The sequence below is a fragment of the Lonchura striata genome, chromosome 10 (assembly GCF_046129695.1).
Source record: "Lonchura striata isolate bLonStr1 chromosome 10, bLonStr1.mat, whole genome shotgun sequence".
Classification (NCBI taxonomy): Eukaryota; Metazoa; Chordata; class Aves; order Passeriformes; family Estrildidae; genus Lonchura; species Lonchura striata.
Window position 1 is genome coordinate 13,653,409 of NC_134612.1, and position 16,089 is coordinate 13,669,497.

At 37.6% G+C, this 16,089-nt stretch overlaps 1 long non-coding RNA gene across 1 annotated transcript in view; it reads left to right on the forward strand.

Annotated features, from left to right (window-relative positions):
* The first annotated feature begins 653 nt into the window (after window positions 1–653).
* LOC144246789 (uncharacterized) overlaps window positions 654–16,089 on the forward strand; it is a 182,182-nt gene continuing 166,746 nt past the window's right edge. Inside the window, exons 1-2 of the long non-coding RNA XR_013340492.1 lie at window positions 654–815; window positions 10,123–10,175. This is a non-coding gene — a long non-coding RNA (uncharacterized LOC144246789). The remainder of the gene's footprint in view (window positions 816–10,122; window positions 10,176–16,089) is intronic.

A 16,089-nucleotide genomic window follows, 5' to 3' on the forward strand; every position in this document is an offset into this window, starting at 1 on the left:
GCACTATGATGCTTGTTTGTTTGCTGGGGAGGAAAACTTGTACTCAAACCTCTTAATTTATTTAGAAGCTGTTGGTCTACTCAAGTGGCGCAGTTTAAACATCTTGTAAATGCAACATGATAGATTAAAATATTGGGTATACACACCAAACAGGATAAAAATAGGAGATTGATTTTTCAGTGCAGTAGCAATATCGATGTAGGGTTAAGGGAACAAGAGTACAGTAAGAATTTAGGGAGCAGAGCTATAGATGGAAAGTATTTCATAGACACCTTCTTATGAAAAAGATGTTTATTTCAGCACTGAGGATGCTTTCTGCTTCCAGGGAAAAAGGAAGAGGTACCTTCCATTGTGTTATAGTAAAAGTAAAGCAATGTTAGAAAAACACTTGTTTTTAGTGGCAGCACTTTTATAATTATTTGCTCAAAAAAAGATGTTTTAATTAACTCAAGATTACAAAGAGGCTGGAGTGCCACCAGGTGGATGGGCCAGCCAAACTTCTTTACAAGAAGGGTGGTACTTGCTGGTAGAATTTGTGTATTGAAATGAGAGTCAGGAATCAGTGGCAAGTACAAAATATAGTTAAAAAAAAAAAAAAAAGCCAACAAAAAAAAAACCTGCAATGCAATCGGTGACTTAGTTCAAGAGCAAACTGCTCCTCTGCTGCTCCTTAGCTCACAGTCTAAGTAGATCAAACAGGCTTTCCATCTGGGGAAGGAGCATTTGCTGCATCTATCCCACGAGTAGGGTGGTGCAGCAGAGGATGCTGTGACTGGGGAGAGGAGCTGTGCCTGGGGCTGGTTACACCGAAATTGGTGAGCTCTCACCTCTGCTCTTTCTTTTTTCCTACTATTAATATGACAGCTTGAAAACAGCATCCACCTACCCTAGCTGGAGTAGAGAGATAAAGAAATAATTTTGGAATTTACAAGGTATCAGTGTCTGATGGCATGGACAAGTTACAGAAACAGATGCTGATTTGCAAGACAGCTCACAAATGAAGAAAAGGCCATTATTTTAAAATTGAAGGCACTATATGCAGCATGCTGTCCCAGAGTTATGACCATTGATCATCTTTCCTTGTTTTTTACTGTAAAAAATTTAACTATTTTCTCTTATCCTAAACTCAAGAAAGTAATTTTTTTCTAATAAAAATTAAATTATTTATTTTCTTAATATTGTTTAGAATTAACTACTCTTTCTGAAGTGAAAACTTGCCTATGATTTTATAGAAGTTTTTTATAGTTCTTAAATTATGCAAATCACAATATTTCAATGGTCATATTTTTCACAGTGAAGTCCAAAATTACTTTCAATATTCAATTCATAAGACTTTTAATAGAAGCAGGGAAAAAAAAGACTTTCAAAGTAAGACTTTAATCTGAGCATTTACAGAAATGTTAGGCATTTAAATAAATACCCTTATTTGACCATAGGTCAGTTATTTTGAATTGCAGTGTATAGAATTTTGCTGATTTATTGTCAGAATTAAATGAAAAATAAATAACCAAAATCTCATGAGGTGCTTATTTATATAGGACAGTTTCTCTGGAATCCAAGACAGTACTTTTTTTTTTTCCTCAGCTTTATTCAGCTGAAAATAGAAAATCCATCCCACGTTCTGTGTATGGAATATTAAATGCTGTGTGCGAATGCGTCTCACATACTTGAGAAGAACAACCACTGTGGGTAGATAATTCTCTGCCACTTCTGAAACTTCACAAGGCAATTCAGCAGGCCCAGCTCTGAGGAAATGTCCTTTAGCATATGCAGAAATAAACAGCAATAGGAGCTAAATATTAAATACATTTCATAAGAGGGTTTTTCTTCTCTGTATGAAGGTTCTCCCCATTACTTAAATTTACTTAAACAGTTAGGTTTGAGGTTTTAATAATTTTTTTTAGTTTATTGCTCATTGTGCCATCTAATGTCATTTAATTTTGAAAAGTTGTTTAATCCCTTAGGGGTCAGGAAGATAAATTAATTGGCAGTAGTCAAGCAGGCAGGGATAGCAGCATAAAAGGCACTGCAAAACTGAAGTTATACCTGTTACTGTAAAATTACATAGACTGTAAGTGAAGATTTCACTGGACAGTAAACTACTTGCTGAACTTTCCATTTTTGCTAGAGTTGTTTTCAGTAGGTCGTTGTACACCAGCATGTGTGACCTCTGAGGCAGGCAGAAAAGCACATCTTTGCAATTTAAATGAAGAGTAACCTATTTATAATTTCATTATTATTTCATTACTGCATGACTTCTGCTATTTGTAAATGTCAAATACAAAAAAAGTGCTTGAATTTAACCTTCCCTGTCACAGAATAAGAGCTTTATTTCCACTGTCTTTAAGGAAGCACTTGGTGTCTCAGAGTAAAATCTATCAGACTCAGCTCAACAGAGAATCACTTTGGTGGGGATGGGGAAGGATGGAATTTTTCTTTTAAAGCTAATTTCATACACACAGAGTGAACAAGCACACAATATTTTCAATTGAGTTAATCAGTCACTTCAGACATCCAGTGGTCTTAATCTTGGTTCATTTTTTCTTGCTCTTTTGAAAATAGGCAGTTCATTCAACACAGAGTGTGCAAAGCTCCAGAGAGTGAAAACAGATTTCTGTACTTCAGCCCGTTATATCCATCCAATCATCACTGTATTTTATTTTTTAAATTTTTTTTCCTATAGAGCCATCACCAATGGCAGGAAAAATGTTATAATAATGGAGAGAGCACTGATTATGCTGGCAATACTGTGAATAAACTACCTTTTTCTAAATTTGTATGCATTTAAGCCAAACATAAAGCAAAAGCTAAGGGACATGGAATGTGTTTAATACGCTATTTGAGGTAGTTCTTGAGTCCTAATCTATATTTAGAGGTCAGCAATCTCTCTTTGGTGTTAGTAGTCTTTGGAGGAGAGCCTCTGGTGGTCTCACATCTCCCTTGGCTCAGTTTAGGTTCATGAAGCTTTATCTGAACACCAACCATTTCAGAAAATGTAAAAAAATAGTATACGTATTCTGTTATTCTAATGGACTTGGTTTTTTTTGCAATATTAATATTCAATTTTGTACTGCCCTATTTTCCTATACACAAAGACTGTCTTAAAATAATACTTTAAAATGAAATATTTACTTATGATTACCTTCACTTTTCCACCTTTTCCTGTAGCCAGCAACCTTTTACCACTTTGTTTATCCCCATTATGAAATTTGCCTCAGATTGACTTTCAGTCTTGTAGCACCAAGAAGATAGGGAGCTCTTTGCTCCTGGCTATCAGGGAATACATTTCCATATGGGTCTTCCATCTCAATGGGCTCACTGGTTCTTCATATTTCTGACAATCCTTAAAGAACTTTTCAAACTAGAGAGAAGTGTTTTCCATTGGAAACTGCTAACTGGAAGAAACACAAATACTTTGGGGATCTTAGGTTTTTGATTTTTATTCATGAAACACTGCTGAAACTGATCTATGTATTTTTTATTATTGTCTTAGTTATTCCTTTGTGTAATTGGAGGAAAAAATTAAAGGCTAGATTTTCAACTTGTCAAAATCAAATATATTGACAAAGTAATTTGCATATTCACTGAAATAAAGTTGCTTGGAATTGTTATTTTTGTAAAAATTCTTCCAGTTGTGGGAAGAAAAAAAATGAAAATAAGGAAATTTAGCATGAAATGGAAAAAGTAAATTGTTAATAGTGTGTTAGCTGCATTTATCCCACCAGGTATTTCAGCATTTCACTACAGGATTAGTAGAACCCACTTCATTGAACTATCCAAAGTTATTACAAGTAGCTTCTTTCTGTTCAGGTAGTCTGGGCAACTCATAACCTCAAGATTTCTCACACAGACTCCTAAATGTATTGCAAGCCTAAACTTACAATTGTGAGGATTATCTGTGAAAGAATTAAATATTTGATATGTCTGTGCAAGTGCCACTCACAAGATGTTGGGGAAATATTTCACAGCTGGAAATGAGATTTTAAGAAGGCTTACCTGGACATAAGATAATTACCTACTAGGAAAGTCGGTTTGAAACTTGATTAAATAGGTTTGGATTTTTTTTTTTCCTCTTAGAGTAATGCTGTTGTCAGAAAGATAAAAAAATTAAAGGAAATTAGCTTTTGATAGAGTTAGAAATTAATTGGTTAATTATTTTCTCCCAGTGTTCAGTTTCATATAATTTAAAATAGATTTTTTACTTTCCGCTTTCAATATACTCCATTGTGTTATAGAGCTGGCAGAGTATTTGTGTGAAATCAGTCACAGGCTGTTTAGCATTCATCAGCATTGCCCAGTCTGCCACCTCAGCTCCTAACTGAAAATGAAGGCTAGAATTGTCCTGGATAATCAATTATGCTTTCAAGATTTATTTTTGAATGGGAGTTATACTGCACAGGGAGTTAGAGATAGAGGAGGTTGTAATATAATCTAACTTCAGTCATCTTAAATAGGGAGTGAACAAAATTGTCAGTGTTTAATTACTTTAATGGCAGCAGTCTTCTGAAATAACAGTAATAGGTTTTTTTGCTAGGACTAGAGCAATGGCACCTTTCTGATTTTACATTTTTTTGCATGCTACATTTCTGTACCTGATGCTCACAGCTGCACAGCAGCAGTAAATCATCATCTGGCTGGAACTGTTTATCATTTTTGGCAGCTGGGCTCCAGCATGTACTAAATAAAGACCAGCTCGGGTGTTTGCATTGGGCTGGACCAGCAGAAGCCTTTCTGCATCACTGCAAGGCTGTTAATCAGTGGCTTTCCTAAGTAGTTCTGAGTGCCAAATGTGCATTTCTAGTTAGCTTTTAATGCACTGACATTCATGGTCATCTGCCAGCATAAGCTAGTGGTGCAAGCTGTACGTGACATACAGAAACTTCTACCTCGAGACGTTCACGCTGCAAAACTTTCTGGAGCACATCTCCACATGGCTGCACCCAAAGTGAAGAGGGTGCAAGTGCAGGGACAGGATCTTTTCCCTTGCAGGGACTGAGTAAGGTCCTTACAGCTCTGTCTGGGTAGATAAGGAAGGAAGCAAAGAAAGAACTATTCAGTTTTGAGATAAATTACTTTCAATGCATATCCATGATATTAGGAATGTGACGTCCTAGATGAAGAGAACCATGTTAAGGTTCTATGTGTAGTTATATTTCTCTGCTGAAATCAGAGGTATACTCTTGATGCAGGACTAATTTTTGTCAATTTGTACCTCTCCTTAAACTTTTGTTGGTAAGGCATCAGGTCCTGGAGGTTATTCTAACGGAAATAAATGGTAATTAGTCAAACCACTAAAAGTACAGTGAACTATGCTCACACCAATAATCAATTTTCCAAAATTTACTCAGCTTCTGGTTTGTCTCACTAGGTGTTTAATCAGAAGAAATTTTTTTTCTTTTCTAAGGATATTCTCTCCTCCATTGTAAAGATCTTTATTTCTTATAACAGATGCTGAATTAAACATAAGTGATTCCAATTGTATATATTTGCTAGCTGTTGATTGATCATAGTTTTGATTTTTTTTTAATAAAAATATTTCATGACAGATAATATTTCTGATAAGGTTTTGTTTGGCTTTTAAAGAAAGAGTAGCTTGGATGCTATCTTACCATTTGCTATCAGCTACCTTCAGTAGCTATCATTCCTTATCAAATCAGGCAGGCATGAGAAGCAAACTGATTAAATTTGGCATCTTGTCTACAAAAAATATACAGCAGCATTGCATTTATTCTTTTCAATGTATATATCGTTTAATGAAAAAGCTTTGCCTGAAGGGTTTGACTCTGCATTTTGGATGCAAAATGCAAAGCAACAATAGCAGTATTTGAGATGGTATTAAATCTTTCTATTGAGGACTGAATCTCATTCCAGTTACCTTCTCAGGTGGTGCTGAACATTATTTAAACTCGTGATTTTGTGAGGTCACTGACACCTGGAGCTTAGAAGTAACACCAAAATTAGCTTGATAAATGTCTTGTTTTTCTCTATCAGGGCACCTTAGTGCAAGCCTGTGCTTACTTTGCCTAAGACTGCTCCCCTGGTCTCCTTGCACGGGTGGGTTCGGCACGGGGACCTGCAGCTGCGGGGAACAGAGCAGAGAGGGAATGAGGGAGCATCTGTAATACGAGGATTCTGAGCTCCTGAAACACTCCAGCATTTGTGTAATTGTCACTGTCTATAAAAGCAAATCAATTGTAGATGACATATGTGGCATTAGTGGACATCTAATAAAATAGAAAACTCAATTTTCTTTTTCCTGAAATGCTGTTGGCATCAGTCATGTTGCTAAAGATGGTTTTAGGTTTTTTTTTTGGTAGCTGTTTGATAGCAAATAAAAGAAAAAATAGTCATTCATAGGCTGTCATGTAGAGAAACAAGAAAAATCAGTATTTTACAACTATTTTATGACACACTGAATGTCTAAATTCCATTTTCAGGTTAAGTATTTAAAATGAGGGTGTGGTGATCTTAACACAAAAACATTACAGGTGTGGCTACTATGATACTTGGTGTAGGGAAAGAAAAAGTATCCTGATATCTAGAAAAGATATCAGGATGCAGAGCATCTTATATGGTGCAGATAATGAATTCTTTCAGGGAAGCTTAAGTAATTCCTTAACTATAAAATTGTTTTGTGAAGGGAGATGAAGCACCAAAGTAGGAGATAACTTTTTGTCCTGTAACATTATTAAAGCTGGATGTAGCTTTGTTATTAGTATATTTTAAAATATAATTTACATAACTAATTGGCTCCAGGTGGCTTTGATATGTTAATGACAGGCCTGAAAAAGATAATGTAGAAATCAAGTCATGGAACTGGATGTGCTTAGAGCCCTGATATTGTCTTCACTGGAGACATGCATGCAAAATTATTTCAGTTCTAAGCTGATTAGAATATGCTTAAAACAAGAAAAAAACCTGTGTGCAAGGCAACACAGTAGTGGATAGTCAGTGCATAATGTCTGTGTCTGGACAGCTTGTGGGCACATGTGCCCCTGCTGGGGAGGGTTAATTAGGATGTGGGTACAGAATTGGAAGTAAAACACGCTGCTGGCTCCCTCCTTCACTCTAGATATTATCACAACACCAAGAGCACATGTACAACAAAAGTTTTGTTCCCAGTTACATTTAACAGAAATGTTCTGTAAGCCTTAGTTTCCTGAAATTACTCCTCAGAATTTATTTTCAAAATTGTTCACGCTTATAATTAGTACTGTAAAATTATATATTCCATTACTTTCCTCTGTCTCTCTGAGAGGAAAGGCCCATTGCTGGAGATACGGTTATTTACCTGCTTAGAAAAGTATCCCACAATATATTTTACTTTACGTGTATAATAGAAAATTTTATACCTTCAGTGAGGAGGACAGAGGTACTTGCTGCAGAAATGTAGATTTATTGCTGAATAAAAGAGTAAAAAACCCTTCAATCCAGTGTTATTTGAAGGGTACTTTGGTGTTACAGGTCTTGAAATGCTTTATGGGAGAGAGGAACTAGTAGTCAGGTGGAGGAGATAGAAATATTACTATTTTCAAAATGTGTATTTCACATCTGTATTGTGCTTAAATATTAATTTCTTAAGGGTCAGTTCTGAAGTAAAATTCTTTAACTTTTTCAGAAGTTAGAGAATTCTAGAGGCAGTTGATATAAACTCACCAATCGGTTTCAGATAGCATGGATTTTTTTCCAAATTAATTTCAGTTTTTCTAACAAAAAGTTATAATTCATTAAAATAATTTCTGTTTCAGATATACATCATAAAAGTTTCATTTTATTCCACTTCTATACTTTGCCTTTTTTTCTTATTTTTATTTCAGTATTATTCCTACATATGACTTGCAAAAATTCCACTAAAAATTAAATATGGTGAGAAGAGATACATCCTCTGGAATAGCATTTTAAAGACACAGTCATGTGTTCTAACTTTTTGAATCAGTGCAGCATAAAAAGCAAGCCAATACTCTTTTCATGATGAACTGTGGAGAACAGGCCTCTTGAAAAATCTGTGGAATTATCCACAAAGGGTTCTCAAATTTGCTTCTATTTTGACTCGTTAAACTCTTGATGTAGTGACCCATCAGATCTTGTCTGTGTCACAAGTTTTTCCCAAAAGAGTGAGTTTTGCTTGGTTCATATATTCACATTCTTTGCATTCCCATTAATTGCCCTGTGAGAAGTGGGGAAGCAATGGCACTGGATGTAAGGCACTTTGTGCTGTCATGGTGATTTGCTTCTGGGGCTCTGTAATTTCATGTTTTCTGTAATTGAGCAGGACAAATATTGTCCTTTCAAAATGCCAAGCAAGAATGTATGACTATGAAATAGCATGCATGCCCATATGAATTATTGAAGTAATTTCAAGTCTGTGCCATTGAGATCAGAAGGATTTTACAGTAAATTGTCAAGCCTCAATATTTAATTGGTAGGTGGTATTTCTAGAAATTAGTCTAAAATTTCCTGACTGACCTGCAAAGAATTTGGGGACATGAAGGATGGTAATGGATCAGGCTCTGTATATGTCTGAGTTTTTAATAAAGCACCTATACTCAATACTTTTCAGGGGGGTCTTGCTTCCAAAACTATGAAGTTGGCCATAGATAAATTTGTATTATAAATTTGGCAATTTCAATTTTTCAGCCCAAGATTATTAATGAAGCAACATTTGGATTTGTTTATCTCCAAGGATATAAAATCAAAAAACATTTCAGTAAAAATAAAAAATCTAAAAGAGTGTAAAGTAAAATTATGTTCAAAGAGATTATTTCAATACTGAGCCATAGAGATATTATTTTAGAATATGTTCACTCTCAGAGTGCCTGCATTGCAGTGAAATAATAGTATAAAGTTTGTTTCACTGACTCTTTTAGGATCTGTCTGCATTTTTCCCCTGGGGGAGGCTATGGCCATTTTTCCAGTTGTAGGTTCTGAAGCTGACCCCAGGTCTGGGCTGACTGTCAGCACCTTACAAATGCAGACACTGCCCTTCTGATTTTTAAATATAGCTCATTGCTTTTGATGTTTTTATTCCTACTCCACACTATTGAAGGATTCGAGCCATGTGTACCTGTATTTGTACGAGAGCAGAAGCAATAAGATTAAAATTGCAGGAGTGTTGTCCTTACTGTGGTACCTTAGTGCCTGACAGAGGTGGTAAATAATGTAAGGTAGTGAGATAAAGTCTGTGCTGGGCTGAGGCCTCAGCTGGGGTGTTGCTGTGCAGCAGGAGATGCTGGTTATCCTGGAAGATGAGAGGAAGTGTCCTCAGGGGTTCCAGCAGCACAGAATCCAGTTGAATCTGAATTTCATACAGCAGCCTTGAACAGCAATTGATCCAGTGCTTCTGGCCTGGAAACTTTGATGTAGCCTTAGGGGGAGAACAAAGGGGTTGCTTTCCATTGTACAGCATTGCTTGATAGCAATATGTGGGTTGTTTGATTGGGTGTTTAATGTTTTCTTTAGCATTGGGAGGGTTGGTTGATGAGCAACTCAGCACAACCCAATGTGTGATAGCAGCTCAGAAAGCCAAACATTTTCAGGGCTGCATCCAAGGCAGAGTGGGAAGCAGGGGAGGGAGGGGGCTTTGCCACTCTGTTCTGCTCTGGTGAGATCCTACCTGCAGTGTTGCATCCAGCTCCAGGGTCCCCAGCATGAGAATGATGTGTTCAGAGTGCCACAAAAGTGATCACAGTGCCAGAGCACCTCTCCTGGGAGAGCTGGGGTTGGCCATCCTGGAGAAGAGAAAGCTCCATGGAGACCTTAGGACCCCTTCCAATACCTGAAGCAGGCCTACAAGAGCCAGAGAGGGGAGTAGTGATAGGACAAGGTTCATGGCTTTAAATTGAGAGATGACAGTTTTATATTAGACATAAGGAATAAATTATTTACTGTGAGGGTGGTAAGACCCTGACAGATTGCCTGGAATTGTCTTTCCATCCCTGGAAATGGCTTTGGATGGGACTCTGAGCAACCTTGTCTAGTGGAAGGTGTCCTTGCCTGTGGCAGGGTGCTGCAAGTCAATGATCTATAAAGTGGCTTCCAACCCAAGCCATTCTAAACCATTCTGGGTTGGTTCTTTAATGCTGTGGTTTGGCATTAAGCAGACTTGCTTTCCTCTTTTGACAGAGACCCCAGTTCACAGAAGGCAATGAGATCAAAGGATGGTATCTTCAAGTCAGGTAACATCCATAAGTTCTCAGAACAGATCATTCATTAAACTTACTTTCTGACTATTGCTATTAGTATTTATTGACAATTCTGATTGCCAAGTCCTTGCATTGTTTCATAGTACAGTGTGTTATGACATAACCTTAAAAATTGTTTTCCAGTATCAAAATGCAAAATTTCTGAGATACAGCTTGGAACTAGTGCTTGGTTCACTCCCATGGGAGCTGTTGCAGCAGCATAACTTATATAAAATAGGAACTATAAGAATTTTTATTTCAATCAGGGCTGCTCATGTCCAAGTCATAACTATGCAGATGAATTTGTCTTGCAACATGCAAAACAGTCTGTTCTGTAATCTTTAAAAAGCCACTCATTTCTGGAGCAAATGCTTTTTAAGAAAATCCTCCAAATATATATGAAACAGTTAACATTATATAAACTTTAAATAATAGACAAGTTTTCTATAGGCTGCAAATGGGGTAATTGCTGCTTTCAAATACATTGTTTCTAAGTGTCAATTTTGGTGTTTGCAATAGTATTAAAAATGCTGTTCTTGATTTTGAACCTACAAATGGCTTCTGGTTTTGGAGAAGAACCTGAAAAGGTAGAAAGGAGATGAATTTTCAGAAATCAGAGAGGGAGAGAATGCCTGAGTATTTTTACTTGACTCTGATCTAAACAGAGAAGGAGCAATGGGAGCTAGTGGGGAACACGTACCCCTCAAGGCTGCCTGTGAATAGGGCGCTGTTGCTCAGTGAATGCACTTTTTATATGCAGTCCTGTCTTTAAAATAAAGAACCAAACCATGAATTTCCTTCTTTCTCCTATTGGTGAATAGTCAGCTACAACAAAATATTTTCCATAAAACCTTGTTCATGCTATATTTTTTTCTTTGTTATGGAATGTAACACAAGAGAAATTCTACTCTGGATAGCTCAGCTCACCAGAATTGCTTTGTCTTGTACCTTTTGCTATCTTGTGCTTCTGTGCAGCATTAAGCAGGATTTTCTCTTGAGACTCTATTCCCCTTAGACCTGTACTGCTGCTGTGTAACCCTGATCCAGGACGGGGAGGTTTTTCCCTGTTTGTACCACTCAGTGTGCTGCAGCTCCTTGCTGTTCCTGTCTGGGAGGAAAATCCAGACACTGCTGTAGTGCTTTATAGAATCAGTTAGATTGGAAAAGACCCTTAAGACCAACTCCAACTATTCATTGAACACTCCCAGCTCCACCTCTAAACCATATCTCCAAGTGCCACATCTCTGTGGCTTTTAAATGGCTCCAGGGGTATTCCACCACTTCCCTGGGCAGTCTGCTCCAATGACTGACCACCCTTTCAGGGAAGAAATTTTCATAATGTCCAACCTAAACCTCCCCTGGTAAATCTTGAGACCTTTTCCTTTTCTCCTATATCTAATTGCCTGGGAGGAGAGTCCAACCCCCACCTGGCCCCAAACTCCTGTCAGGGAATTGTACAGAGCCTTAAGGTCCCCCCTTCAGTCTTCTTTTCTGAAGGTTGCTCAGCTGCTCCTCACCAGATTTTTTCTCCAGACCCTTTCCAACTCCATTGTCTCTCTCTGGACACTCCAGCCCCTCAATGTCTTCCTTGGAGCAAGAGGCCAAACCCTGGACACAGCTCTCGAGGTGCAGCCTCACCAGTGCCACGTGCAGCAGGACAGTCCCTGCCCTGGTCCTGCTGCCACACTATTTTGGATACAAGCCAGGATGCCCCTGAACTTCTGGCCAGCTGGGCACAGGCTGGCTTTGTGTTCTGATTTAACTGTCTGAGCAGTGATTATGGTACTCTACCAGAGCATAGAGCATTCCACTGTTTTCTCCTCTGACATTGGTATCAAATTCTGAAAAGGATATAAGATATAAGCCCCAAACAAAACCTGGATAGAAAATAATATACCCAGCAGAAAAGTGTCATACCAAACTAAAGGCATATAGCCTGCCAGGAAGTATATGAGTAGATGAATCACTGCTATTATATGTTATTGTAATTGCTATTTTTTTAATCTAAGTTAACTCCCACCACAACTAGAGTAATGCCCATAAAATCAAAAGCCTTGATTTGCTGAAGTTCCCATACTGATGCAGGAATCAGGATTTTTAATGTCGTAGAATTTTCTCATTATTCGTGTAAATGTCTAACCTCTTAGCCAGTTTGATTTCTAGAAATCAACTCTTTGATAAGCATAATGCAAATAGTTCAGATGCATGTTTTGTCTTTTATATATCTTTTATATGTCATGTCACTGCTTGCCTTTTCAGTAAGAAAGTGCCTTGCCATTTTCTTCTGTCACTTTTTATTATATGTAAGATTTTCTTAGGGTGTCTTTAACTTTCCACTGTCAGCTTATAATGTTCTTCCAAGTCCCAAAAATCTTGGTTAATATAAGCTCAGAATTGGGCAAGTCACTGCTAAATCCTTCTCAAAGTCCTTATTACAAACTGATAGCTGGGACACTGTCACATTAAAAAAGGACTACTATTTTTTTCCTCCGTAATATCCTACAATAGTTATTGGAGCAGTATGAAAAATTGAACAAATATTTCTGGAGATTTTATTTTATTTTGACACCAACCTTCATTTGTTGTTACATTAAAACTTCCTATCTGAAGTACTTTTTGGGTATCCGTACACACACATACATATATATCTCTTGTACTTTTATTTAAAGGATTATATAAAGTTGTTCCTGTGGGAAAGCAATGTGAGGGCCAACACAGCATGGGCATGTCGGCATTGGGGGTGACATTTATCTAAGTGCTTCGGAAGTAATTTTTTTTCATGTCTCAGCCTTTATCCAATTCTAAATGCCAACAGAACAGATGCTTTGACAATGTAATAATTGCAATAAATTCTAATATATATAGTGAAATTGCTTGATAGAGAAACACTGAGCATGAGATAAGCACTGAGCATTTTCACTTCATCCTACAAATTTTTGTTGGACAAGACAATGTGGTAAATGACTGTGACTCAGTCTGCTCTTGTACTGATGACATGGAGAGTAAGAGTTCTGTGGTGCTTTACCATGTTTTTGACACTGGATCCACTTGCAATTAAATGATTGTATTATGATTATCTTTTTCTTAATAAACATTTTCAAAATATTATATTTAAGTAAACCACACTTCTGATAACAATGGAGGTTCCCAGGGATCACAAACTGATGTGTGAAACTTCTGGCTGTCATCACTGGTTTAATTCACACATTTGCTGGATGCTGGAATTGGTGTTAGAAAAGCAGAAACCAGCCTGCTGAACAGGGAGTGCAGGATGGGGGAGGTACCTCCTGAATGTGCTGAGTGGATGTGAAGAAACCTTGTGAGGAATTGCCCTGGTGCCTGTTGGCTGGGAAGGGGACTTGAGGACAGCCTGGTGGAGCCCTTGAAGCCGTGGGGGTGCAGGTGCTGAGGGTTTGCTGTGCTCTGGTGCTCAAGGTAGCTATGAGCTCTGTCAGCAGGACTGTGGGTAGGAGTTTACCACCCGTGTGGTGACTTGGTGGAGCTGGCCCTGGGTAGTCACTGAGCTGCTGACACTTCCCAGCTTTCCAAGACACCTGCTTGGGGGGAAGCTGAGGTGGGAACAGGCTCTGTCATGAGCAAGTTCATGGTTAAATTTTAGGAAATCACTCTTTCTGCAATTCTAGCAAGCAATGAGTGCAAAAATATTTTCCTTTCAGTGATGAGGAACTTAACAGGAGAAGAAAGCCATCAGTGGATGTAAAGCATATATCCTAGTAACTTCCTAGTTACTAGGAAAGTTGCCCTCTAACGCATTTGACAACTTTAATATGTTGACATTTATTGAAGAATGTACCTTCAAAAGAAATGAGTACCTGGCTTAATTTCTGTGCTCCCATTTTTTACCTACCAATCAGAAAGGACATGCATTTTAGGGACAGCCTCAGTAATTCCAGTACTTAGATCATGGCAAATTCCCAAGTTTTGATAAAGCTGTCAGTTGTCTGCTTCAGGTATCTAGAAATACTTTCTGGGGGCGAGATTCCAAAGATAATTTTATGCTTGCTCTTTGCCAAAGGCTCAGTATTCCTAAACCAACTGCAGAGTGCATCTACCCTGCAGAAAAATAGTCAATGCAGGCAGTAATTAAACTGCCCACTTGAAATAGTGTCCTGAAGGGGAGATAGAGGTTTGGCCACCACTCACAGGAAGATATGTGCAGTACCAGATCCCAAAATAAGCATGTGTCAAATTAAAGTGACAGAGTTATTTACTGAGATATTTCTACTGTCTCTTAAAACAAAATTATCTGTTCTTTCTGTTTGCAAGTTTATGTATAAACCTCTTCAGTTTAGTACCTGTAACAGTACAGGCCCCTGCAGCAAGGTTTTGGTTAGCCATACGTTAGTGAACATTTTGGTTAGCCATACATTATTAGCCAATAGCAGTAGCTCTTTGCTAGATAATCAGGACTTTTTAAATAACAGGATTTCATACAAAAATTACACTTTTGCAGTGATATCATGGACTGTCTGGCTACTTAATGAGAAATATTACTGTCATAAAAACAAGAACTTTCACTTTGCAATCCAAACCTGTGGAAAGTCATGCTGGATTACCCCCAGGGTTTTGTCTCATCTGCTGTTGTCTCTGAAACTGCAGTATGACACAAAACATTTCTCAAGATATTGCAGGAAAATGCTTGACAAGGGTCTACAAAACTGTACAGCAGTAGAGAAACAGTGAAAATCCATGAAGCAGAGCCAGGTGAACGTCTGTGGGATACAATATCATCATGTGCTGGATACAGCCACATTATGGTCAAACATCACCATTCTGCATGAAATAATGCTGCATTATGTAGGATTAGAAACTGACATTAGAACCTGACATTGTAAACATTATTGCCTGCCACTGCACATTTGCAATTAGCCAGAATAAAGTGTTTTGCTGCCCTTGTGCAATGAGGATGTTCCAGCACATCCACCTGGCAGTACACTACATTTTGGGTGTTTCCAGTTTATGCACTGCAAAATAATCCTGGAATTAATTGTACTGAAATAAACAAAAATAACTGGGAGAGTGTCCTTTGAAAATGGGATAATTATGTTGCAGAATACCAATTAAATGAAACCCAAGATAATCCAGAAGTTATTTATTTCATTGTTGTCAGTCCTCTCCTAACTCCACTTTGATGTTGGAAGGGGAAAATGCCCAGAGATTTCGAAGTCTCAAACAGTGACTGCACTCCCTTAGGCATTCCTCCTTTCTTTTCTAAGATTTGGCCTATGATTAAATGTGGTTAATTTCCTGATTTTGCAACTTTTTGTTCACTGGGAAGCAGTGTCACTTTTAAATAATAGTCTATGGTTTGGGATGGAGGATTGACAGTTATCCCAACTAAGGCACAACATGAACAGGTTGTGGTAATTCAGGATTTATTCTTTTTATTGCCCTCAGCTACCTGACATAAATACTGGAAATATTATTATTATTAGTGTTTCACTTAAAGGCTTCTTTATCCTTTGTTCTGCGCTGTTTTCAAAGATCTTATCTTAGAAACTGAACACATGATTAGGAAGAAGGTGGCAGTTTTGGTCAGTGGCTAGAGTACTGTTATATGCAAAGATTTATAATAAAGTATAAGAGAAGAAAATTGAGTAAATCAAACAAGAAGGAGGTGATAGAAGCTGCAGTTCAATACTTTGACAGGCAGGTACAGTTCCAAGACAAAGGGAAAAAGAGTCAGGCAGTGGTAAAGAATTGACGTTAATCCAAAATTGCATAACATTCCCCAGAAGCCATTGCATTTAGGAAGAAGAAAATTTGTATTTTACAATCAAGCAAATGTAATTCTAAAATTAATTATTAATTTTAAGGATTTTTCCATTTCAGAGTTATATGGAAATAAGAGAATATTTTAAAGCAGCTATCAGCTGAGAAATTTCAG